The 25670-nt window shown below is 40.3% G+C and overlaps 1 long non-coding RNA gene across 2 annotated transcripts in view; it reads left to right on the forward strand.

Moving 5' to 3' along the window:
* LOC150057158 (uncharacterized) overlaps positions 1 to 23818 on the forward strand; it is a 68874-nt gene extending 45056 nt beyond the window's left edge. The window contains exon 3 of one of the 2 annotated variants that reach the window (XR_016537043.1): positions 23044 to 23818. This is a non-coding gene — a long non-coding RNA (uncharacterized LOC150057158). Of the gene's footprint in view, positions 1 to 3891; positions 4362 to 23043 lie in introns of those variants that run through there. The other variant, XR_016537044.1, reaches the window with a different exon arrangement.
* Positions 23819 to 25670: the final 1852 nt, after the last annotated feature.

Genomic DNA, 25670 nt, shown 5'->3' on the forward strand with positions numbered 1-25670 from the left:
TTATGATATTTTTATCTTATCTTGTTTTACCTGGACATAATACTAAAGTAAATAGGAAATAGACATTGAAGTGTGTACTTAGAGGTTAAAGGTAAAAATGTATGTACCCCACTGTTAAATGTTTTAGAAAAAGAGTATATATATAGTATATATTATATATAATATATATTAGAGAGCTTAAAACAAATAGAGTGGGCTAAAAGTGTGGCCTAGTAGGAGAGTGCCAGTCAAGCATGCATGAAGTCCTAGGTTTGATTCCTTGGTACCACATTCACAGCAAAAGCCAAAGTGGTAGAATGCCCAGGCCTTGAACTCAAGTTCCAGGACTGGCAAAACAAGCAAATAATAAAAAATAAATAATGCTAAATCTAGTCCATTTAGGGGAAAAAAACAAATAGAGTTGGGAGATGAGAAGGATCATGGTTTTGGTCATCCCAGCAAATAGTTCTTGAGATCCCATCTCAACCAATAGCTGGATATAGTGATGTGTACTTGTCATCCCAGCTATGTGAGAGACAGAGATTAGGAGAATCATGATTGGAAGCCAGCAAGGACCCCCAAAAGTTTATGAAAATCTATCTCCATAGAAAAAGTGGAATATGGTGAGATCCTATCAGATGACTGATAGCTGACATAGGAGGATTGCGGGTTCAGGCAAAAGTGAGCTTCTATCCGGAAAACAATCAGTACATTAAAGACTAGAGTCATGGCTCAAGTGGTAGAGTGCTTGCTTATTAATTGCCAAGGCTCTGAGTTCAAATACTAGGACTATGAACCCCCCCCAAATCAAAAACAGAAATAAGTAACAATAAATTGAAAGAGATACATTTTCAGTGTACTGTATTTATCCTGAACTTCATATAGTTTTGAAATTATATATTTCCCAGTTACAAGTTATGAATCTTGATGTGTATTATGATTGCTTATCCATAAATGTTTCTATTTCCCTAGGGCTTATATGATGAGAGGGAAGCTGTTTAATCTTCTTGGATTTCTGATTTTCATGGGCATAAAGGATCAACTGACCCCTTTGCCTTATTAACTCAGGTTAGAGATCAGAGCTAACTAAGGGAGTGTAGTTATAAGCATGTAAATAAACATCACCCATGTATGTTTGTCTTCTTCCTCAACTAGATGTTACGCTCCAGTAGAGGAGACAAGCCACTGGTACTATGGCATTCATTCATTTAGGCAATCATTAATTCCTATATTCATTAAGTTAATACAATTAAGGTTTTTGTTGGTGGTGATGGTCGTAGAGTTTGAACTCAGAGTTCTGTACTCAAGGTTAGCACTCTACCACTTAAGCCACAACACCACTTCTGGTTTTCTGGTGGTTAATTGGAGATAAGAGGCTTACAGACTTTTGTGTCCTGGCTGGCTTTGAACTGACAGCCTCAGATCTCAGCCTCCTGATTAGCTAGGTTTACAAGCATGAGCCCTGGGTGCTTGGCTCTTTATTTCATTCTTTAGATGGCAAGATATAGCTTCCTCTTTTCCTTGGATGTCCTTGGTTTAAGGTAGTAGCCTATAAAACCCTTACCCTCATCCTCATGCTTGTAATTGTTCCATATGACATTTTGGTCATCTATAACAATCACCATTTGGCCTGTGCCATAATTGAATTTATGTTTTCCCAAGGAGTGTTATTATTGAGTATTTTTATTTCTAAGAAGTAACACTCTTTCTTTTTTTCATTGACTATGTGGGAAGGGAGCTTTTGTGCGCCCCTGCAATCTGATCCCAGCTTTCCTTCACATCTATCCTACTTGGCGTTTTCAGCCCTGTTTTCTAAGCAGTAGGGCCTTGTCTGATGCAATCAGAAGCAGCCTTAATTGGAATCTTAACCTTCCAACACCTTCCTGCTGGTGAGTGCTACTGTAAGAAAAGACTGCTCAAAGAAAGGCTGCAAAGCTACTGTTTGGGGGAAGAGAGAAAAGGATGCTAGTCATGCAATGGAGAGAGACTTGCAAATAGATTTTTTTTTGCTGTGTTCTACATGTTTAATGATTTTGGTCTAGGTGGGAGGCTTCACTCCTGGTATCCTCCTAGCCCAGGGAGTCCTCACCTAGCACAGGGCTGCTGCTGCGCCTGGCAAGGGCAGAGAAGGAAGAAATGAAGGAGAAATGCAGATTGGGGGTGGTGTGAATGTCAAGAAAGGGCTCATCAATTCTTCCCTCTCTCCTTCTAGCTATAGCAAGAAAAACATCTTTGGTTCCTTTAACTTAACTCTAACTTCCCTGACAAGGGTGAGAAAACATTCTACTCTGCAAAGCTGCCCTTTGCATTCGCTGTCAAAAATGGAGAAGGAAGTGATTAAGAAATCATTCTTTTTTTTTTTTTTTTTTTTTTTTTGCCAGTTCTGGGCTTGAGCTCAGGGCCTGAGCACTGTCCTTGGACTTTCTCAAGGCTAGAGCTCTACCACTTGAGACTCAGCACCACTTCCAGCTTTTTTGTATGTATGTGGTACCAAGGAATCGAACCCGGGTCTTCGTGCATGCTAGGCAAGCACTTTAACCACTAGGCAAAACTCCCGGCCCCAAGAAATCATTCTTTTTGCTTTTTTTTTTTTTTACCTGAAATCTTAAAGAAACAAAAAGTCAAAATGGAATCAGAACACAGAAACAAAGGAAAAAATAAACCTTTCAGGCTGGGAGTTTGGCCTAGTGGTAGAGTGCTTGCCTAGCATGCACAAAGATCCAAGTTTGATTCCTTAGTACCACATACCAAGAAAAAAAGCCAAAAGTGGTGCTGAGGCTCAGTGGTATAGCTCTAGCCTTGAGAAAGTCCAAGGACAGTGCTCATGCCCTGAGTTCAAGTCCAGGACTGGCAAAAAAAAAAATAAAATAAAAATAAACCTTTCAACATGAGAAAGGGTATCAATGTGAAGTAATGCACCGTCTATCTGGTGAATATAATGTAACCCTTCTATTAATTATAATAAAAAGTATACAAAAAATAAAAATAAAAATAAACCTTTCAATATCTTAGGCTACTAGTGGCACACACTAAGAAATTCAATAAAATGAAGCTGATCCAAAAGGGTGAGAAAATAAACCAGCTATAATGGCCCCAAGAAAAATAGCCAAAAGAGAAAATATTACCTGTCTAAATTTCTTTAGCTTCTGGAAAATGAATCACTTACTATATACCATCTGGCACACTAAAAAAAGGCAGCTTTAAAAAAAAAGTCTGTCTACTATAATTTACATACTAATTATTACATTTTATGAGACTATACATTTTATTGAAATATAAATTTGTTTACTAAAATTTCTCTCTGCCATACGGATCAATAATTGAGCTGTTCTTATAAACTTCATGAGGTTAGGATGAAGAATAATGAAGTCCTGTAACATAGTATTCAAGAATCACAACCTCTGGAACTTAAAAAAAACATTTTGAAAAATCTTTCCTCAGAATTGTCCTCCATCACAACTCTCAAGCCATCTGTGAGGGATTTATACTGATTTGGGAATGGACAAAAATCAGCAGAATTGCTCCTCATATTTAGAGAGAAAAGGGCTGTCCCTTCTGTGGCTCACTAGTTCCTGTCAAAGAACTATTTTATGATTTGTAATAGATGACACATTCTTCTGAAATGACATTTTCTGGTGGGATAGGAGGATCCTAAGTCTGTGAAGAGAAGAAAGAGCTAACAAACCCATTATTCTTTCTCTTCATTTAGAAATTTTCTCCTAGTGATTTTCAGAATTAGTCTGAACATCCATGGGACTTGCAGAAGCAAGCATCCCCAAGATGTTTTCTGTGTTTAAAACAATTATTATTTTATTTTCATATGTTGCATCCTGAAACTGCCGAAGAACAGAAGAAAAGAGAGTCCTAATGACTGGCACAGGGAAGATAATTGTTCTTTCATTGTGTTAACAGGGAGAAGGAAGTTGCCAAATGCAGCTGTGGGGAGTAATCAGCGCTCGAAACCAATCTCAAGATGAACAGAAAAATGCCTCTGCTTTCTATTTTTTCATTTTTTAAATTTTCCTAGCATTGGGCTGACTTGTCATTCCCATGGCCATCCAGGGCTACTGCAAAGTGGTCCCAGTGATTGTTAAAGAAGCACAGTGATGAGGGGATGATGGGTTGGAACAAACCAAGAATTAAGGGGCTGTAAGGGAAGAAGACAGACTCTAGCTGTGTCTTTGCCACGCTGGAAAGCAAACCAGAGAAGAATGTGACTGTATCCAGAATTGGCTGAAGTGAATGTGTACTGACCCTAACTGGACAGCATAACAGATGCTAGCTGGATGTTCAAGTTCCCAGTTAACAGAGATTCCAAAGATCTGCTTCTCGATCTCTTCCCTTAGCATAAGACTTCATGGTAATGATGATGATGATGATGATGATGACGATAATGACTATTAAGACTGTCACAAAATCCATTTATTAATAAAATCATTATTCTATGATGATTCACTCTCCACCCACTCATTGTAAGGTAGGCAGGTTGGATAGTAATGCCTATTTCAGAGAGAAAAAATATCAGGGCTCAGAGAGTTTAAGTGATTTCCCATAGATAGCATTATAACAATAAAATCAAGATTAAATTTGTTTAGCATATACCATTCCTATATTGAAAATGATACCAAATTTCATCCTAAAATTAGCCATGAAAAACTCGGTATGAGGAAAGAAAGCTGGCCTTTAAGAAATGTCTAGTCATAATGCGGAATAGTGCATTCAGCTTGCCAAGAGAAAGATTTTTCAAAGTAAGGTCATATATTTTCCAGTCTTCTGTTTATACTTTTGTGTTTGACAAGTTCAAGGTTGCCTGGAAACAACTAGCAGAAGAAATGAAAAACCAATATCAAATTTGAAAAAACCCAAACCAAAACTGTAATTGAATTTATCACATAGATAGAAATTCTGGTTTCAAAATTCTATTTTTATTATATGGCCTTCTGAAAGTTAGCTTCTCTTTACTGTAACTAATAGAGCTTATTTGAAATGACTTTGCAATTCACAAGTTGCCTCTGATCTCAACAATGGCGATAAATCTGTCTTAGACAATTCTAGGTACTTTTGGAAAGGAAATAGAAGAGGCAATCCTGATTCTTGAGGCACTTATTATCTAGTTGGGATTAATGGTACATATGCTCCTTAATTAAGAATTTGATACATCCTAGAAGACCCATTATAAGCTAACCCACTGTAAGTGTAAAATTCCTGTAAGGTATCTAACTGACTCATTATCCTAGCTTATTGACATGGTTCACAGTGGTCCCTTCCATGCAGTGGGTGACTGGAAGCTGCCCAGAATCACAAGAAAAGATCAAGTTACAACAGTGCTGGCCCTGTTGTTTGGTCTTGCTTTGAACAGAGGACAGGAATATGTGCAGGAGGAGCTGGTTCTCTCAGAATGTCCAGGAAGTAAAAGAGAGACTGACACAGAGAGACAGAGACAGAGAGACAAAGACAGAGCAGAGCACCAGTATTCCTCCAATGATCGAACTTCCTTCCCCTAATTAGGCCCTACCTCTTCAAGGTTCTGCTGATGAGGACTTTCCCACATGGGCCTTTTTTTTTTTTTTTTTTTTTTTTTTTGCCAGTCCTGGGCTTGAGCTCAGGGCCTGAGCACTGTCCTTAGACTTTCTCAAGGCTAGAGCTCTACTACTTGAGCCTCAGCACCACTTCCAGCTTTTTTCTATGTATGTGGTACCGAGGAATTGAACCCGGGTCCTCATGCATGCTAGGCAAGCACTTTAACCACTAGGCCAAACTCCCGGCCCCCCACATGGGCCTTTTGAGGACATTTTAAGTCCATACTATAGCACTACTCATGTACAGACTTCAATCTACAGGAAAACCAAAAGGTCCTAAGTCAGACTGTAAGAGACCATCTGCTTTTTCATCAAATGGAGCAAATTAACAAAGTCCAAGGGGTGTGTGTGTGTGTGTGTGTGTGTGTGTGTGTGTGTGTGTGTGTGTGTGTTCTTATATGTATTTGCACAGTGGTCAGTACTGAAATGCTGGTAGGAAATTTAAGATAGGTAGGTAGATAAAGGCCATTGATGTGAAGTGAGAGTTCAAGACTGGGCATTACAGCTAGCTTGAAGGGCTGCCAAAGGAAAGTGGAAAACATCTTTGAATATTGCACTGGAACAAATCATGACATGTCAGAGCAAGTGGGATTCTAATTTCCATACAAGATAGAGCTTTGGAAACTTTTTGAGCAGGAATGCTAAATGATCTGATAATGGCTTATACTAAGCTGAGATGTCAAGAAGGGAGCTATTAGGAGATTGTAGCACCACAAGAGTATTTGTCTGACTAGGGAGATGAGAGAGAAAAAGAGACAGAGACAGAGAAAGATACAGCAATGGACTGATGTGACCACATGTTTAAAGCTTCTGCATGCCTCTACTCAGGGGATTACTGGACACTTGAGACAGTTTTCAGAAAAGAAGCAGGTGAGAAACCAAAAGATAACTAGGCCAGAAGGAAGCAGCTTTCTTAGACATGGATTTTGCCATTTTAAAATGCTTCTCAGTACTTTCCTGTCTTTCTGACTCTAACCTCCACTGAGGAAATTAATCCATCCATTCATCTATCCATTCATCCAACCACCCACCCATCCATCCATGCATCCACCCATACATCCATCCATACATATGCCTGTCATTTTATGCTATTTATTTATTAAAATTTTTAATGTATTTATGTATTTTTACTGGTTCTCAAGTCCTAGGTGCTGTCCCTCAGCCTCTTTGTGCTCAGGCTAGTATTATGCCACTTGAGTCACAGAGCTACTCCTGGCCTTTTCTGAGTAGTTTGTTAGAGAGAAAAGTCTCATAGACTTTTCTTCTGGGGCTGGCTTCAAACCATGATCTTCAGATCTCAGCCTCCTGAGTAGCTAGGATCTTAGGCATGAGACTGGCACCTGGCTAATATATGTTTATTAAGTGTCCACCCCAAACAGGAGCCTGATTGATGCCTCTTATTAATTCATCTTTCTTATTCGTTATTCTTATTATTTTCTTAATTCAGCTATCCTCTGAAGCTTCTTCTGTACCTTTCCCTTCTCTTCTACCTTCCAAGGTTTTATTCCCAGGATGTTTCTGCTTGCATTGAATTTGTCTTCCTCACTATGATTCCCTCCTATCATTTCCATCACCACTGATCGATGCAAATTTCCAGAGAATAGAACAACATGGTGAGTGCCTTCCAGTTTGGTGGCCTATCTCACTTCAGTTGTGTTTATTTGTATTTGTAAATTCCTAATGAGTTTACAATTGTCCCTGAGAGACTTAAGACAAATGCAACAATCTTCCCTCTCAATATTCTTCAGTATATTCTTCTTTTCTCTCCTAATGACTAGTCAGTGTCTAGCATTGTTAATATCCTCCATTCAATGTTTATTTAAGGGATGCTTGGTAGGTGTGTTTTATATGACAGTAGTCCATTTATCTACAGTTCACAGTCTAGTTTTAGTTACCTATAGTCAACAGGTAGTATACCTTTATCAAATGGAAAACTCTAGAAATAACCAATTTTAAGCTTTAGTATGCTGTTCTAAATAGTGTGATGAAATCTTGCATTGTTCTATTCTCTCCCATCCACTCTGTGACTCTTCTCTGGATATGTTCAGTGTGCCCCTGCTCTGCATACTACCAGTACACGGTTTACTTAGCTTGCATTAGTCACCAGAGTCACTCCTGCTTAATCACACTGCTCATGTCAACATAACCTTTCTTTGTACAAAGTAATAGTCCCCAAATGTGAAAGTAGGGATGCTAGAATTCAGATATCCAAAGAGAAGCTAAAAATGCTTTCTTTAAGTGAAAAGGGAAAAACATGGGCTAAGCCTTCTGAGATCCATGATAAGAACTAATTTTATGTTCCTGAAATTGTGAAGCAGAAAAATAGTAAATTCATGTCAATTTTAATGTTGCACTGAACTTGAAAGTTTATGGCCCCTGTGTGTGATTAGTGCTTAGTTAAGATGAAAGCATCATTAAAGCATGGGGTTTGGTACACTTGACAGCTTTATATATCCACTGGAGGTTTTTGAAGTCACTTTCATGAATAAGATGAAGGGTGGTTTATTATATTTCTAGATATCAGTACAGTGAGAGAAAAGAAGTTGAAGGATCAATCCTAGGGTTTAAATTCAGGGCCTCATGCTTGTTAGGTAAGTGCTCTACTACTTGGGCCATGCCTTCTACCCTTTTTTTGCTTTAAGAATTTTTTGGATAGAGTCACACTTTTGTTTGGCTGAGTTGGCTTTGGAATATGATGAATCTTTTCATCTCATCCTCCCAAGAAGCTTGGATTATAGGCATGAAACCAGTAAGTCCAGCTAAATGAGAATGTTAAGAATTAGTTGCTGCAGAGCAGGGAGTTTGGCCTAGTGGTAGAGTGCTTGCCCAGCATGCACAAAGACCCAGGTTTGATTCCTTGGTACCACACACATAGAAAAGCTGGAAGTGGTGCTGTGCCTCAAGAGATGCAAAAAAAAAAAACCAAGGACAGTGCTCAGGCCCTGAGTTCAAGCTCCAGGACTGGCAAAAGATAAATGAATAAATAAATTTTTAAAAAGAATTAGTTGCTGCATCTAATAAACCAAATTTCCATGTCACCGCTCTCCTTCCATTTCTTCCTCAAAGTCTTTCCATAAACATCCCATAAGAGCTTATGATTTAGAAAATGAATCATGAATTTGTTTTTATGATGAGGAAAATGAAGTCTCCTAAATGAAGTTGCTTTCCAGAGCCCCAGCTGTCAGGTACAAGTAGTGGCACTGGAGTCTCATGCACCTGCTTATGTTCTCAGAGCAGAGCATGTGTCACTGCCTACAGTCACAGGCAGAGATCTACAAGTTTTCTTTTCTTACTTTTTTGCCAGTCCTGGGCTTGATCTCAGGACCTGAGCACTGTCCTTGAGATTTCTCACGGATCATGCTCCAGCACTTGAGCCACAGCAATATTTCCTGCTTTTTCTGTGGTATGTGATACTGAGGAATTGAACCCAGGGCTTCATGCATGCCAGGCAAGCACTCTTCTACTAGGCCACACTCCTGATCAACTTTCTTCTTCCTTGTTATTTACATTAAATTACTAAGTAGTACCAAGTAATTGTGATAATACAGTTTAAATAGTTCTTTACCTGACTGCAATCACGTTGGTCGTCGTTTAGCATTTTGCCTACACCAGTCCCAGGAAATGTCTAAAGGGAAATCAACAATGTTTTTTTGAAAAGATCCCAAACCTTGATTTCAATTTGCAAGTCACTGCAATTATTTCAACATTAAAAATCTTCCAGACTTTTCTTATTTCAGAACTCCACACTGACCAGGTATCAGTGGTTCATGATTGTAATCCTAGCCACTCAAGAGGCTATGATCTGAGGATTATCAGTAGTAAAGTTCATGAGACTCTGATCTCCAAAACACTAGATGTGAAGGTGTGGCTCAAATAGTAGAGCACCAGCCTGGAGTAAAAATGCTGAGAGACAGTGCCCAGAACTCGAGCTTAGTAAGCCTGAGTACTAGCACCAAACAAATCTAACACACACACAAAAGCAAACAATAGAAAAAAACACAAGGAAGTTGGATGTTCATATTAGAATTATCTATGTAACACCTTATAAGAGTAGATACCATGGTGTCTACAAAGATGAAAATGGACATTGCCCTAAGCAAAGATTCCTCCCCCGCCCATTTTTCTCCGTAATTTATAGTTGTATGGATACTTAAGAAAGCTCACAGCTGCAAAGAGGAAGTCGAAGACAGACCATAATTTTACATCACACACAATTTCAAAGAGGTCTATAATTTGTGAGAACAGTATTCTACTCTGATTCCTTACATATTGTCTTCCCTCTACCACAATTTTTGTAAAAGCATTCCATGTTTTAGAGCACTGGCATGTCGTGTGGAAGAAATGAGGAAGAATTTTACATCTGCCATTCAATTTGCTTCAAGTTTGCTCTTTGAATCAAACACATAATGACCACAGACAGACTTTACCAATAAACGCTTCTGTGACAATCTTAATCTAAACCCAGGTAAGAAGGAGATGTTTTGCTTTAGCGTTTTCTTTTATCAATAAGGGTGGCCATATAATCACTTTGATGTTTTATCAGAGTAAAATTTAATTATGTGTGGAGAAAAGTGACCTGAAACTGATCAGAACACAGATGAGTTTGGCATGTATAAAAAAAATTTAAAAAATACCCAAATGAAACAATTTCATGGCCTAGGGTTTCTAATAGAAAAGTGGGTAATAAAGAGATTTCCAAATGTTTTCTTCCTCCTTCAAATTCCAGGGTTATGCTCCACTAAAGCTGCCGGAGATGACTTGGATTAAATGACATGAGTCAGAAAGCCAGGGCCATCAGAAGCTAATGAGGTGTAACGCAGTTCAGCAATATCAACTCACATGAAAGCTGAACCCTCTCCAGTCACACACTGAGTGGGTGACTGGAGCTGCAGAGACTAGAGTCTGAGTGACTGCAGGGGTGGAGGCCTGGGGGAGGAGCAAGCCACATGGCCCCTTGGAGTCAAGGACTATGCAGACACCGGAAGAAGAATACACTTGTGGGCCAGGAGTTTGGCCTAGTGGTTAAAGTGCTTGCCTAGCATGCATGAAGACCCAGGTTTGATTCCTCAGTACCACATATAGAAAAAAAAGCTGGAAGTGGTGCTAAGGCTCAAGTGGTAGAGCTCTAGCCTTGAGAAAAGTCCAAGGACAGTGCTCAGGCCCTGAGCTCAAGCCCAGGACTGGCAAAAAAAAAAAAAAAAAAGAATACACTTGTCTGTTCCAAACTTCCTTGGGATTCTGATATATTTTGAAAGTGAGATATTATATAAGTAAGGAGGCAGAGGAGAGTGACACAGAAAGTGAGCTTGGCTGGAGAAAGAGAGAACTATCTCCTTGCTCTTGGTTCCAGGGAGCCATATGAATGAGCTGTGCACTGGCCATGCAGGCTAGAGAAGTAAGCTAAGGGGAAATTTCAGAGACAGGAATGGATGCCTGGAATGGAAGAATCCTTTAAGACTGGAGACTGGGGTACTTGCATTTCAATATGAGAAAAAAAACTTTCCTTCCTACGTCGCTTTAAAAAAGAATATCAAATCACCCTCCAGACAGGCTAGAGCCAATTAACTGTTTTTTGATTCTGTGTTCAGCGCCCTGGAGGAGATAGGCCTTGATAGTTAACTACCAGTTATATTTAAATTCTTTTTCACAAGTTAGCTGGTGTTTCGGGGTGGGCTACTTTACTCAAAATGGCAGGAATTCTCTAGATGGGCGTTCCAGTTCAATGTCAATGTTTTAAAAAAAACAAGGTTATTAAAACAAAGCTTTGACTGGGTTTCAAATTAAGAACCAGCAGCCTTGCTTTAGGAACTGCATCATGTATATTTTTTCACTGGTAAATATTGCTATTAGATTCCCAGGGCTGTGATAACAAACTTACCACAGCAGCACCTTAAACCCAGACTTTAACTCTAACACTGCAGTGGAGGCTGGAGATCCAGAAGTCCAAGATCTCGGTGGCCATGTAGCCTAATGCCTCTGTCTGGAGGTGGGGAGGGGCATTCTTTTTTGGGGTACTAGAGCTTCATGCTTGTTCAGCTTGCTTGGCTGGTGTTCTACCGCTTAAGATATTTCTCCACTTAGGAGTTTGGCCTAGTGGTAGAGTGCTTGCCTAGCATGCCCGAAGACCCGGGTTCGATTCCTCAGTACCACATATATAGAAAAAAGCTGTAAGTGGTCCTGACACTCAAGTGGTAGAGCTCTAGCCTTGAGAAAGTCCAAGGATAGGGCTCAGGCCCTGAGCTCAAGCCCAGGACTGGTTAAAAAAAAAAAAAAGATATTTCTCCAGCCTAGCTTTTTGTTATTTATTCTGGAGATAGAGTCTGCTCAGACTGGCTTTGAAAAATGATTCTCTGGATTTTAGCCTCTCGAGTCGCTAGGTTTATAGACTTAAGCATCTAGGAAAAAAATGTGTGTCTTTCTCCCAGCTTCTGGGAGTCACAGGTATCTTTGATGATCTCCCTAGGTTCCACTTGGCCTTTTTATGTCCAAATTTCTCCCTTTTTATAAGGAGACTCATCCTACTGGATTCTGACACATGCTGAAAATTCACCAGGATTTTATTATCTGTTTAAATATGCCATCTCCACCTAAGGTTACACTCTGGGAGATCAGAACCTAAAGGGATAGGAATTCAATTTATTGCAGGTGTCTGGGTGGAGGTGTGGTACTTCAACTAGTTGCACAAAGGGGTTGTAATCAACATGTCAGTTTATGGGTATAGGGCATCTTGAGCAATGTCTCCCCTTGCATCATTCTCCCCCATCTTTTCCAACCCCATCCAACCCCTCAAGTTACCTGGTTCCATTTTCACATATTCACATTGAATAACATGATTGTATTTGCCAAATTCTATCATAGTGGATACATGTCACTGTACCTTGTCTATATTCTCAGTCTGTACAGCACCAACTGAGATCCAACAATGTTCAAACTGTGGACTTCGATTTGTAGTGATATATCCGTTTATGTTCGTTGATTTTAACAAGTGGACCACTATAATAATTGGTAATCTATGTCTAGGGGTGGGAGAGAATGGAAAAAAATGGCTCTGTTGTTCAGCTACATCTTGCTGTAAGCAAAAAAAAAAGAAACTAAAAATAGTTTATTAGTTAAAAACATAGATTCATCCCAAAGATAAGAAGCCTAAAAGCGAGAAGTTTTAAAGCAATGTCTGGAAAGTTGAAAGCTGAAGGAGAAGGGATAGCATTGATCAAGATGAATTGATCTTCAGTTCAACATTTTGTTGAACTGAAACTGCTTTGTACAACTACTTATAATGATATTTTAATGATATAATGATATTTTTAAAAGAAGATGGAGGAATGAAGGCAGATATAGGAAGTTGAAGCCTAATAATAAAAGTCTCTGTGTGTCTGCCTCCCCTAATAATAAAAGTCTCTGTGTGTCTGCCTCCCTTCAGTGAAATGAAAGTGAGAGCCAGTGGCTCACACCTGGAATCCTAGTTACTCAGGAGGCTGAGATCTAAGGATCCTCTTCCAAGCCAGCCTCAATAGAAAAGCCCTTATCTCCAATCAACCAGCAAAATGCCAAATGTAAGAGGTATACCAAAAGTTAAGCCCTGAGTTCTAGACTCCCCGTGCCACATACATACACAAAATAGGTGTGAAGACAGAACCAACTTTTTGGCAGACTGCAGTGAGTCATAGCACAGAGGAGTTCCGGCAAAGAGGCAGCCCTCTGTGCATGCCAGCTATTTCCCTAAGCTGGGACTTTCTAGAAGACTTTCCTCAGTCTCACCTGGAGTCCCTCCTGAGTATAAGACTTCTGGTGCATTGCTGGGGACTAGGCAGGTTCCAGGGTCACATGCTTGGCTCCTCAGAGTGTTGAGGACTGAAGTGGGTGTGGAGGCTGGGAAGGAGTTCTCATGAGAATCTCCAGAAGGCGAGAGAGGAAGGAGGAAGAAACTAGAACTTAACTTATTATACAACCTTTCCACCCAGCTGTCAGATTTCAGCTCCACCCTGGCCCATCTGGCTCTCTCCAGCTTTTGCTGAGTTCTACAGTAGGAATTTTCTGTGCTTTTTTCATCTCTTTTCACTCCCTCTTTCACATTGTGAGTAGATGACTGCTTACAGATACAAGCTAAGCATCCTTAATAGGCAAATCTGAAACCTGAAGTGCTCCAAAGTTTTCTGATACCATGTGACCTCGTGTGACAAGTTATAGTCTAAACACAGGCACAGGAAAAGGATTGTGTAAAATGACCTTAGACTATGTGTTTAGCCGGAGCCAGTGGGTCATACCTAGCTATCCTAGCTACTCGTGAAGCTGAGATATGAGAATCAAAATTTGAAGGCAGCCTTGGTGGACAAATCTTTGAGACTCTTATTTCTAATCAGTGAACAAAAAGCTAGAAGTGGAGATGTTGTCCTAGTGGTAGAGCACTAGTCTTGAGAGGAAAAACAAAACAAAACAAAACAAAAACAAGCAAGAGTGTAAGGCCCTCAATTCAAGCTCCATTATCAGCACCAAAAAGAAATATGTGTCTAAGATGTATGTGAAATACAAGTGAATTTTGTGTTAAGACTTGGTTCCGGTCACAAAATACTTAATTTTATGTGTGTGCAAATAGTCTACATCCCAATATAAGAAGCATTTCTGGCTCTATGCAATTTGGATAAAGGATCTTCAACTTACATTAAAAAAAAAAATCTGTGCCCTAAAAAAAAGTAGATATTCACTCCTATTCCTCTCCAAAGGATATGAGTTTTTGTTGTCGTTGTTGCTGTCTGTCTTTCAAAATTTAATTTAGTTTAATTTTCATTGGTCATGGGGCTTGAGATCAGGGCCTGAGGGTTGTCTGGGAAGTCTTGCTCAAGGCTGGTGCTCTACCACTTTGAGCCATAGTGTTACTTTCAGTTTTCTGGTGATTATCTGGAGTCAAGAGTTTCATGGACTTTCTTGCTCTGGCTGGCTTTGAACAAGGATCCTCAAATCTCAGCTTCCTGGGTAGCTAGGATTACAGGCATGAGCCACTAGTGCCCAACTGATTTGTTTTTTATACTGGTAGTGGGGTTTAAACTCAGGGCCTGGGTGCTGTCACCCAAGGCTTTGTCACCCAAGGCTGGTCTTCTAATGTATAAACCACACCTCCACTTCTATCTTTTGCTGGTTAATTGAAGATAACCAAGTAACCAGTCTTGGGGACTTTCCTGCTCGGGCTGGCTGCAGATCTCAGCCTCCTCAGTAGCTATGATGCCAGGCATGAGCCAGTCACCATAGTGGAACTGTTTGGGTGCGATTTTGTTTCTTATTGTTCATCTTGCTCTTCCCCCAACCTGTATAGGGGAAGCATATGGTTTTAGATTTTCCTCCCTCAGCTGTAGTTGTGTCACATGTCAGCTTCCAAGTGTTGGTTGAATAAGCTATCATCTCTGTCTTCCATCTTCTCTGAGTGTTTTCAATTTTTTAAAAATACTTCCATATTTTCATTCTAGTTGATGCTTCATGAAAGAATAAAGAAAAGGTCATCAGGAGATTTTATTCCTGCTCCTTCATGTTCTCTTTCCTAGCATCCTCTACATTGCGCAGTGGAGAATACACAACGTTTATGAGTGCAGTTTAACACCTTTGAAAGAAGCCCCAGCCTACGTCCAGGAATAGAATGCGACTAATGCCTCCAAAATCTCCACATACCCTCTGCCAGTCATTATTTCCTTCCCCCAAAGTGTGGAGCAAACTCTTTCTGCAATTACATGGCCTCTACTATGATGCTAGTTTTAGAAACATAATGCAGAGCTTGTGCATTAAGATGTGATTTGGTGTGTGTGTGTGGTGTGTGTGTGTGTGTACCTGGTCTTATACTCAGGACCTGGGTGCCAACCCTAAGTTGTTTCTTCTTCTTCTTCTTCTTCTTCTTCTTCTTCTTCTTCTTCTTCTTCTTCTTCTTCTTCTTCTTCTTCCTCTTCCTCTTCCTCTTCCTCTTCCTCTTCCTCTTCCTCTTCCTCTTCCTCTTCTTCTTCTTCTTCTTCTTCTTCTTCTTCTTCTTCTTCTTCTTCTTCTTTTCTCAAGGTTCTACCATTTGAGCCACAGCTCCATTTTTCAACTTTTAGGTGGTTAATTGGACGTAAGAATCCTACAGACTTTCATGCCCAGACTGATTGTTTTGTTTTTGTTTTTGTCAGTCTTGGGGCATGGACTCTGAGCCTGGGTGCTGTCCCTGAGCTCTTCAGCTCAAAGCTACTGACCAACCCCTGGCCCTGAGCGTTGTCCCTAAGCTCTTCAGCTCAATGCTACTGCCCTACCCATTGAGCCCCTGTGCCACGGATCCACTTCCAGTTTTCTAGTAGTTAATTGGAGATGAGTCTCACCGACTTCAGTGCCAGGCAGGCTTTGAATCACAATCCTTAGATCTCAGCCTCCTGAGTAGCTAGGATTTCAGGTGAAAGCCACTGTACCTCCCAGACTGGTTTTGAATCATGATCCTCAGATCTCAGCCTCCTGCGTATCTAGGATTACAGGTGTGAGCCATCAGCACCCAGCTGTGATTTGATTTCTATACCCTTGTGTGAGTTGTTAACTTTACAAGCCAAAAAATATTTTAAAAAGGCATGTATTCCCTTTCTGCTTTCTGTTTAGAAAATACCATCTTTATGTTTGTGAGAGAAATAGGTTGGCAAGAAAAGGAGAATTCAACCTACATGATTAGCAAAATTTTCTATGATGTGGTTATTGTGATAAAGTTCTTTCTTTTCTTTTCCAGAGACTCAGGGCCTCCCATTTGCTAGGCAAGTTCTCCACTACTAATATATATATATATATATATATATTCATATATATGTACCTCAGGCCTACTACTAACACACACACACACACACACACACACACACACACACACCTGAATTCTTTTTAGTGTACTTTTGGGACTAATCTTGAACTGTGATCCTCCTGTTTCTACACCTGAATATCTACATTTCAGGTGTGTGACACCATATTCAGTTTTGTTTTGTTTTGTTTCGTTTTTGAAGTCAGAATCTCACTATGTTTCCCAGACTGATTAGTAGCTCCCAAGTTTAGGTTGTCCTGTCATCTCGGCTTTCCAAGTAGCTGGGACTATAGGTGCAAGCCATTATGCCCAGATAATCTTCATTTTCCCTGTAAGAAAATAGATGTGTTATGGCACTTGCCCAGGTTCAGTCAAACAGATTACATGGGGAGGTGGCCTTTGTACCCTGCAAGGTGTCACTGTTACCATTCAAACTGTGACATCTATACCTGCCTCAGATCCTTTGCCTTTGGACTCATCTAAAATTTTCTCCTTTCCTTTCCTTTTACCCTGTCTTTCCCTTCAGACTGATTATGTTACACCCTTAGTGTTATTTGGCTCTCCCAAGTGTGAGCTCCATGACAGGCTTTCCTGCCTATTTAAAAATGCCGGACACAGGGCATGGTAGCTCATGCCTGTAATTCCAGCTATTCAGGAGGCTGAGATCTGAGGGTCGTGGTTCAAAGCCAGCCTGAAGTCGGAGACACTCTTATCTCTAATTAACCACTAGAAAACCAGAAGTGGCACTGTGGCTCAAGGGTAGGATGGTAGCCTTGAGCTGAAGAGCTCAGGGACAGTGCCCAGGCCCAGAGTTCAAGCCCCATGACTGACAAAAAACCAAAAAACAACAACAAAAAAAAAAGAATTTGTAAGGAAATAGAAAGACCTAGAAAAAATCATATTACGTGAAGTAAGCCAGACTCAAGGAACATAGGCTCAATGGTTTCCCTCATTTGTCATAATTAATATAAACCTTGGAGTCTCCTAGCAGAGGTTTACAATAGGGCAAAACTTAGATACATAAGGCCATATAGGATGAGGCTAAATGAAAGGACCTCCAGGATATAGAAACAAGAGCCATATAAAGTGTGATTGTTGTTCTTAATGCACTATGTTATTTCTCATATCTTTTGTTGTCCCTCATATTGTTACAGTATCTTACCTTGTTATCTGGTATATTGTATATATGTTTGTTATTTGAAATAGGATAGGGAAGGGGGGAAAACAAGATGGGGGGGAGGAAAATGGGGACAAAAACATGAGAAAGGGTAGCAATGTTTGGTAAGTAATGCACCTTCTATCTGGCGAATATAATGTAACCCTTCTATTAATTACAATAAAAATATATTAAAAAAAGAAAAAATCTTGACGCTTTGTGTGTAAAAAATACTAAGTTAATTAAATACTAGATAAGAATAAAAGCAATTAAATTGAAGAATAGATTTAACAACAAAGAGAAAAATAGCTGAGTATGAGAGTCCTGGACAATATTACTTTCTCACTTAATTTGACATTAGAGGCTGGAATGCTATTTATCTTTCTCATTAAAGATTGTTTTCCCGAAATCCTTGTATATCAGAAAACAATTAAAATGCTTGCAAAAAAACATAATGCAAACAAAGTATCTAATATTTCCTAATAGATCTATGCCCTTTAAAACATTGAGTAATCATGACAGCTTTGAACAAAAAGACTCAGAGACAGCATTCAAGCCCCTGAGTTCAAGCCCCAGGATGAGCGCGTGCGCGCGCGCGCGCACACACACACACACACACACACACACACACACACACACACAAATATTTCCCAGTGGAGTCAAGGGGAGAGGAGTGCACAAATGAAGAGGAGAATCGGAGAGAATACAGTAAAGAATTCAATGCATATCCTACAAGATTAAGAAAAGTACACCAGGGCTGGATACTAGTGGTTCACCCCTGTAATCCTACCTACTCAGGAGGCTGAGATCTGAAGATTACAGTTCAAACTCAGCCTGGGCACGAAAAGTTGGTAAGACTCTTATCTCTAACCACCAGAAAACTGGAAGTGGTGCTGTGGCTCAAGTAGTAGGCACTAGCCTTGAGCTTAAGAACTCAGGAATAGCACCCAGGCCCAGAGTTCAAGCCTCATGACAGGAAAGAAAGAAAGAAAGAAAGAAAGAAAGAAAGAAAGAAAGAAAGAAAGAAAGAAAGAAAGAAAGAAAGAAAGAAAGAAAGAAAGAAAAGAAAGAAAAGAAAAGAAAGAAAGAAAGAAAAGAAAAGAAAGGGAGAAAGGGAGGAAAGGAAGGAAGGAAGGAAGGAAGGAAGGAAGGAAGGAAGGAAGGAAGGAAGGTAGGTGAAGAAAGGGATTGATTGAGAAAGATGAATGAGAATGTGGAAAGGAATGACATTCATCAAGTTACATTGTATTCATAAACCGCTTTTTAAATGGTAACTCCTTTGTACAACTACTTAATGATAATAAAATAAAATTTAAAATGTTGACTAGTTGAAGTATTGAATGTCACTACTATCTCTGAAAATATACTATTCTGAACTGAGGTGTCAGCGCCCACTCCAACCTAGTACACAGTTGTCCTCACAACCGTGTTCATTTTTGTATTCAGCAATCATCTCAGTTGGATAAAACAATATTTTCCCAAGAATGAAGCATGGAAAGAGATTTTTATTAAAAAATGTTTTGTGTGTCCTCTGAAAAATGTAAACTGGTACTGCCACAAGCTGGCCAAAAGATGCCTGAAGCTGACTATTGCAAGCTTGTGGGACAAGGCAACACAGAAAGTCATTTAGAGGTAATCAGTTTTTCAAGTGGTACTTGGCTTTGGAGTCCTCCCTTTCACATATCAGCCCTAACACCGCCCCCTCTCACCACAGCTGAGTGAGACAAGTGATTTCCAGACAGCAACCAGTTGTCAGAACAGCAGTGGCTGACTCAGGCTTGCGTGGGCTTCTAGAAGCTCAGCTCACGACACAACAGTCTAGTCTACAGGTACAAAAGAGGACGCCCAGTGTGTCTTTGTAGACAAGGTGCTCAATATCTTATTTGTCTCCATTTTGTCATCTCTAAAATGAAGCTAATAGAGTGCATACCCAATAGAGTTTGAGTGAATATTAAATAAGTTAAACCATGCCAGTCCCCCCCCCCCGCAAAAAATTACATCTTCCATCTCATTAGCAGATAAACTTCCCAGGGTAAAGGTTTTTATATGCTGTGTTATTGTAGTTCCTGAATCAGGCTGGGTACAGGATGACACTCACTAAAAGAATTCATGACATGAATGAAAAAAAGAATCTTAGCATTAGCAAAGCAGGAAGATCAGTAGTAGTCAATGGAAGCAATTGCAGAGGAAGAATTATGTGGGGTTAGCATTCCATTGCCCCTAAACACAGACTTTGAGACAGCATATGACACATTCGAGAATCAGAACCAGAGACAATTTAATGTGAAGGAAAAACCAGAGTAAAAATAAAGAGAAGGAAAATCCTTTTTCTTTGGTATTCTTGGATGAAAATGCTATCTTCCTAGTGAGAAGGGATTGGATACAAAGAGCAAATCAAGATTCCAGTTTCCCCGACATTGTTGCATCTTCTTTTTCCCCATCTGGGGTCTCATCTCCTTCAAATTCCCACTGTTCTGCTCTTTCATCCTTAGCTACTTTGTGGTTGTTTTAGCATGTAATTCTTAATGAGAGCTCCGCATACCACCTAGCCAGTGCACAGAAGAGCAGGAATTTAGGAAGCCATGTTTTTATTCACACTTCCTGGCATGCAGCAGCTATTACAGTAAGCACATCACACGATTTTCACTGAGCTACTCATAAGTGACTCACCCTGAGTTGACTAAATATCAACTCCTCCACAGGTGGCTTTCTCTCCTGTCAGGTAGTGACTTCCTGGCCCAGGAGGAATAAGAACTGTCTGAGTCATCAAGGGGATTTATTGAAAGTTATATTTGTCTTTTTTCATCACAAAAATATAATTACGTAAGTGGGGATTTAAAAACACAAAGAACTCATTCATGATTCTACCACCTTTATCTATGCTGCTAATCTTTTAGAAAATTGTGTGGCAAGTGTTTTCAAGTTTGCTTCCATGTCTCTAGAGATGCATGGATCATGTTTGATTTTATAACTTGATTTCTTTCTTTCTTCATTTGTTTTGGCCAGTCCTGGGGCTTGAACTCAAGGCCTGGGCTCTGTTCTTGAGCTTTCTCAAGGCTAGCATTCTACCTCTTGAGCCAAAGCATAATTTCTGGCTTTTTCTGTGTATGTGGTACCAAGAGCTCTGTGCCTGCTAGGCAGACATTCTACCACCAGGCCATACTCCCAGCCCTTGGTTTATTTTTTTGTTTCAGTGACTTTGTCATCTTCTCATGGCTAAATGACATTCTTTTCAGGAGTTATATTCAAGTCTTTTGTTGTTGTTGTTGTGTTTTGTTTTTGCCAGTCCTTAGGCTTGAACTCAGGGCTTGAGTACGATCCTTGGGCTTTCTCAAGGATAAAGCTCTACCACTTGAGCCATAGCACCATTTCTGGCTTTTTCAATGTATGTGGTACCGAGGAATCTAGCCAGGGTCTTCCTGAACTCTACCATTAGGCCAAACTCCTGGCCCTGATATTCAAGTTGTTAAATATTGAAAGTATTGCTAGGCCTAGTGGCTCATGCCTGTAATTGTAGGTATGCAGGAGGCTAAGATCCACAAGATCGTAATTGAAGACAGCCAGGGCACAAAAGTCCATGGAATTCCATCTCTAAAACAACCAAGTTAGAAAGAGGTTAGAGTGCCAAGTATAAGGCTCCTGAGTTTCCTAAGTTCAAGCCCTGATACCAGTCAAATAAATAGAAAGAGTAAAGGTGGGGCAGGGGGGAAGAAAATGAGTGTTTGGCTGATTTTTTAAAAGTAAACATCAGTAGTATCTATGATTAACATAGAGTATAAATTTTTCTACATGTGGGTATTATTATGGTAAACCAACAGAAAGAACATTAGCAATACATTGGAGTAAGGAAGAATTTGGCCTTTGTTGACTCTCAAGAAAATCAACTGATTCACTTCTAAGCAAGTTCTAAAATGAGTTATGCTACTTAAAGTGTACATAAAAAGCAAAACATCGGGCCGGGAGTTTGACCTAGTGGTTAAAGTGCTTGCCTAGCATGCATGAAGACCCGGGTTCGATTCCTTGGTACCACATATATAGAAAAAGCCAGAAGTGGTGCTGAGCCTCAAGTGGTAGAGCTCTAGCCTTGAGAAAGTCCAAGGACAGTGCTCAGGCCCTGAGCTCAAGCCCATGACTGGCAAAAAAAAAAAAAGCAAAACATGTAGGGAAATGAACAATCAGGCAAAATTCAATGAACTTGGACACCAAGCATTTTGGTTTCTTGTTTAAATCAGTAGCCATCATTATGTCTGCCTCTCTCAGGAACAGAGTGCTCTTTTCTCTGTTTATACTCCAAGATTTATGGACCATATTTTATGTCAGGTTGTAAAAGGAAAAGAAGGGATAGGTCCTGTGGGCTCATCTCCTGCCTTATTATAGAGAGCCGATTTTAATAGCTGTCAGCATAATCAATGAAGGATAGGATAGGACACACACGTTTTCTTGACATCCTAGTCCTCTCAAGCTGGCCTGGAGGTCAAAGAGCAAGAAAACTCAAAAAACTAAATCCTTAAAGAATCAGTAACTCAATTAATAAATGGCCAGAGGACCTAAGTAGATATTTTTCCAAAGAAGAGGGCATATGGCCAATAAACACATAGAGAAACACTCAACATCCATAGCTATATAAGAAATGCAAACCAAAACCACATTGGGATTCTGTCTCACTCCAGTCAGAATGGCCATCACCAAAAATTTGAACAACAAATGCTGGTGAAAATATATATATATGGGCGGAGCTGCTGATGGAACAAGAATTAGTGCAACTACTGTGGGGGGGAAAGATGGAGAATTCCTCAAAATAACTAAAAATAGAACTATTCCATAATCCAGCAGTACCACTCTTTACCACTTATCCAGGAGATTGCAAGTTGGGATATAATAGAGATACTTTCACACCTTGGGAATTTCAGCATTATTCACAACAGCCAAGTTATAGCAATAGCCCAGATGCTCTATAGCCAATAAACAGAAGAAAATGTGTCACATATATACAATGGAATTATATTCACCTATCAGGAAGAATAATGTTATGTCAATCTTGGGAAAATGAAATGGACCTCGATTTAAAAAAAAAAAACATTAAGTGAGTTAAGTCAGGCTTAGAAAATCAAGAAAGTGAATATTTTCTCTCATATGTAGAAATTAGACCTATCATTAAAGCATATGAGAACACATACAAAGCCATGCAATTCAGCTGAAGTATGGAGGAGGCAGGGATGAGTTTCCCTAATGTAATTATTTTCAACAACTAATATGTAATTGAACAAAAATCAGTCCTAATAAGACAAAACACCTTTTTGTTCAAGGGAAGTGGGGTCTAAAGAGAAGGGGCTAGTGAACAAATGGTGAGAGGAGCAATTGAGTCATAACGTGTGTGCGTGTGTGTGTGTGTGTGTGTGTGTGTGTGTGTGTGTGTGTGTGTGAAAATGGGACTGAGGGAAACAAGAACTGCTTGGTAATTGGGAAGAGAAAATGTCATACACAATAAGTGGCGGACAATAGGTGACTCATGATGGAACTTCTTCTTCCCATAATGCTTCTAGCTCCTGCTTCTTCCCATGAAGCCCTGGGTTCTCCTTCAAAATCTTACATAGTATCGATGTGATGCTCTGCATATGGATTTGCTTCAGTACTAGTGCTGTAAGATGGGAACCAACAAAGAAGAGCCAGGATAGCACACGTACAAGCCCTAGGGCAATTGGCACAAAGCCCTCACAAGCAAGGTCACTCAGGAGAGGAGACACAGGAGGAGTGCCCGAGCTATCACGAATGCCTTCCAAGAACAACTGCCTTCCAAGAAAAGGACTCCTGCCTCTGGGGCCCCCTTTCTATAGAAAGTCTATATTTTTGCTGCTTTATTACACATCACAACTCCTCTACTTTCCAACTCTTTACCTGGTGGAGAATTGGACCCATCCCCACAGACATCATAAGATCTGCGAAACTTTTAGGAGACAAATGAAGGATGAATTGTACACTTAAATGGATATGTTACATTGAAACATCTCCATACAACTATTTGGAGACTATAATTTTAAAAAAGAACACACACATTTTCTCCCACTTAAAGTGTCCGATGGAACAAGCCAAGTTGTCTCAAGGAATAGACATTGCCCTAATTCCGCCATGAGGCATAGTTTACAATTCATTGAGGATTTCTTATTTGATGCCCACTGGAGATGAATGCCCCATGATCGCAACTGGTGACTCGACCAAATGGTGTCTAGGCAATTTGTTTCTCTAAGAATGGGAAGTTATTGCCTATTTTTCCATGCAGCTGCTAATCTGGAGATGACGAATAGCCTCAAACCTCTTAGGATTTTGGCAAGCATTTATTTTAACAACAGGAAATAGCTGTGTGTCAGATAGCTGCAGTTCAAAGAGTTCCCAAAGAGGCATCAGAGCTGGACTTTTCCTGTCCTACCTCAGTTGCCAGAAAATCCAGAGCACCTCCTAACTTCAAGGCCATGTTTCAATGTGGTCTGATCTTGGACACCTTCTTGCCTTTTGAATTTTTCCTATCTCTTGATTTAGGAGAAAAGACAGGCAGGCAGGAGGTAAACATAGAGTACCATGCAAAATTTTCCTGTGCAGGGCACCTGTGTGCAACACTGGATACTTCCTATTTCTCCTCTAATCCTGGTAAGGGAGTAGCCACCATCTACTTCTAAAGATTGACTATGGCTGGCCCTAAATTTGACTCCTTCTTGGCCCGGTTTCCTTCTCTTTGGGTGAGTCTTTGCTGGTCTCCATGGGAGCAGCCCTCCCCAGGCCTCCTCTACCTCAGCTCTGAGTCCGTGGCTCCCAGTGTTCATCATCCACATCGGGTATCTATGTGGGCATCTTCTAGGAGAGGATGTGAGTGATAGTCACCCATAATAGCCTTCATGTGACACCTGCCTACATCCATCTCCGTGGGTGCATGACATTGGCTATGAACATCAGGATGTTCTGAGGAACAATGGACATTTGCTTCCATTAAGCCACGGGGCCAAGGAGAACCAACCTAGAGAAGCAAAACAGATGAATCCTTTGCCATCCTTTGAGGGACAGCGTGTGCATGTCATGTACAGCAAGCAAACCATTATCTTCGCTGTATCTTCTCAACCAAAAATACAGATGCAAATTGGAATCGGACACTAAAGATACATTCATTTGTTTCTTTTCTACTACACTAACAAGGAACTAATGGGAACAAAGCATGTATTCTCAGTTGTCACCAACATATATCCAGTACTTATTGTGTGCCATACATACTCTTGTGTTCTATCTCACAGAGGCCCAGGAGGGACAATATAACAGTCCCTACCTTAAAGATGAGGATGTAGAGAGATGAAATCATTGGCTGAATGCCACATAGTCAATAACTAAGACAGGAATGCAGCCTAGGTCTTTTGCTACTTGGGCTCTGCTTTGTGTTTGGCAACCACCCTCTGTGTGTCATCCTCTCTTCTATGGCATGGTTATGAAAATAACAAGTTTGACTGGGAAACTGAGAACCTTTTCCTTTTAACCTCCCCACCTGTTATGACCTTGGAGAAGTCACTAAAGCCCTCTGAATTTGGGGTGTATCATGTGTGGAACACATTTTATGAAAGCATTTGGTTATGTGACCTCTAAGTTCCTATCAAGAATATCAAGAGGCTGTGTTTCTGTAAAACCTAGTTCTCACTGAGGGGTTGACTGAATTCTAGAGATCAGGCTTCATCCAGCAGACCAGACCATTGATGAAGGGAAAGAATATTGCTGCTGCAGTCTCTTCCAACCATACAGGGAGTCACATTTAATCTTATTATAATAGAACAGTCACTTCTATACTTCTGCGTTACATGGTACCATCGGAGTGCTAACTACCTCTGCTGAGGCAGTTACTCTGGAGCAGGGGAAAGGGTGTCCTTCCCTTGGGAACATCTGTCAGCAAATGCCTAGATGTTTCATTCTGCTGTTATTTGCAGCCAGAGGCCCTTTCATTCCCTGAGGCCCCATGCTTTTGAGATTCTCTTACATTGGACAGACATTACAAATCCCCAGCAGCAAGGAAATACCAGCTACCTGGGGAACACATTAGAGTGATCCCATGCTGGGCAGGCAGATGGGCTTTCTCATCTCCTGAGAGCCTGCAGTCTGGCATCAGGTGGAGGCCATAGATGGCTGGCTCTAGTTCCTTACC

Source organism: Megascapheus bottae, chromosome 11 (genome assembly GCF_031878675.1).
Source record: "Megascapheus bottae isolate mThoBot1 chromosome 11, mThoBot2.hap1, whole genome shotgun sequence".
NCBI classification, from domain to species: Eukaryota; Metazoa; Chordata; class Mammalia; order Rodentia; family Geomyidae; genus Megascapheus; species Megascapheus bottae.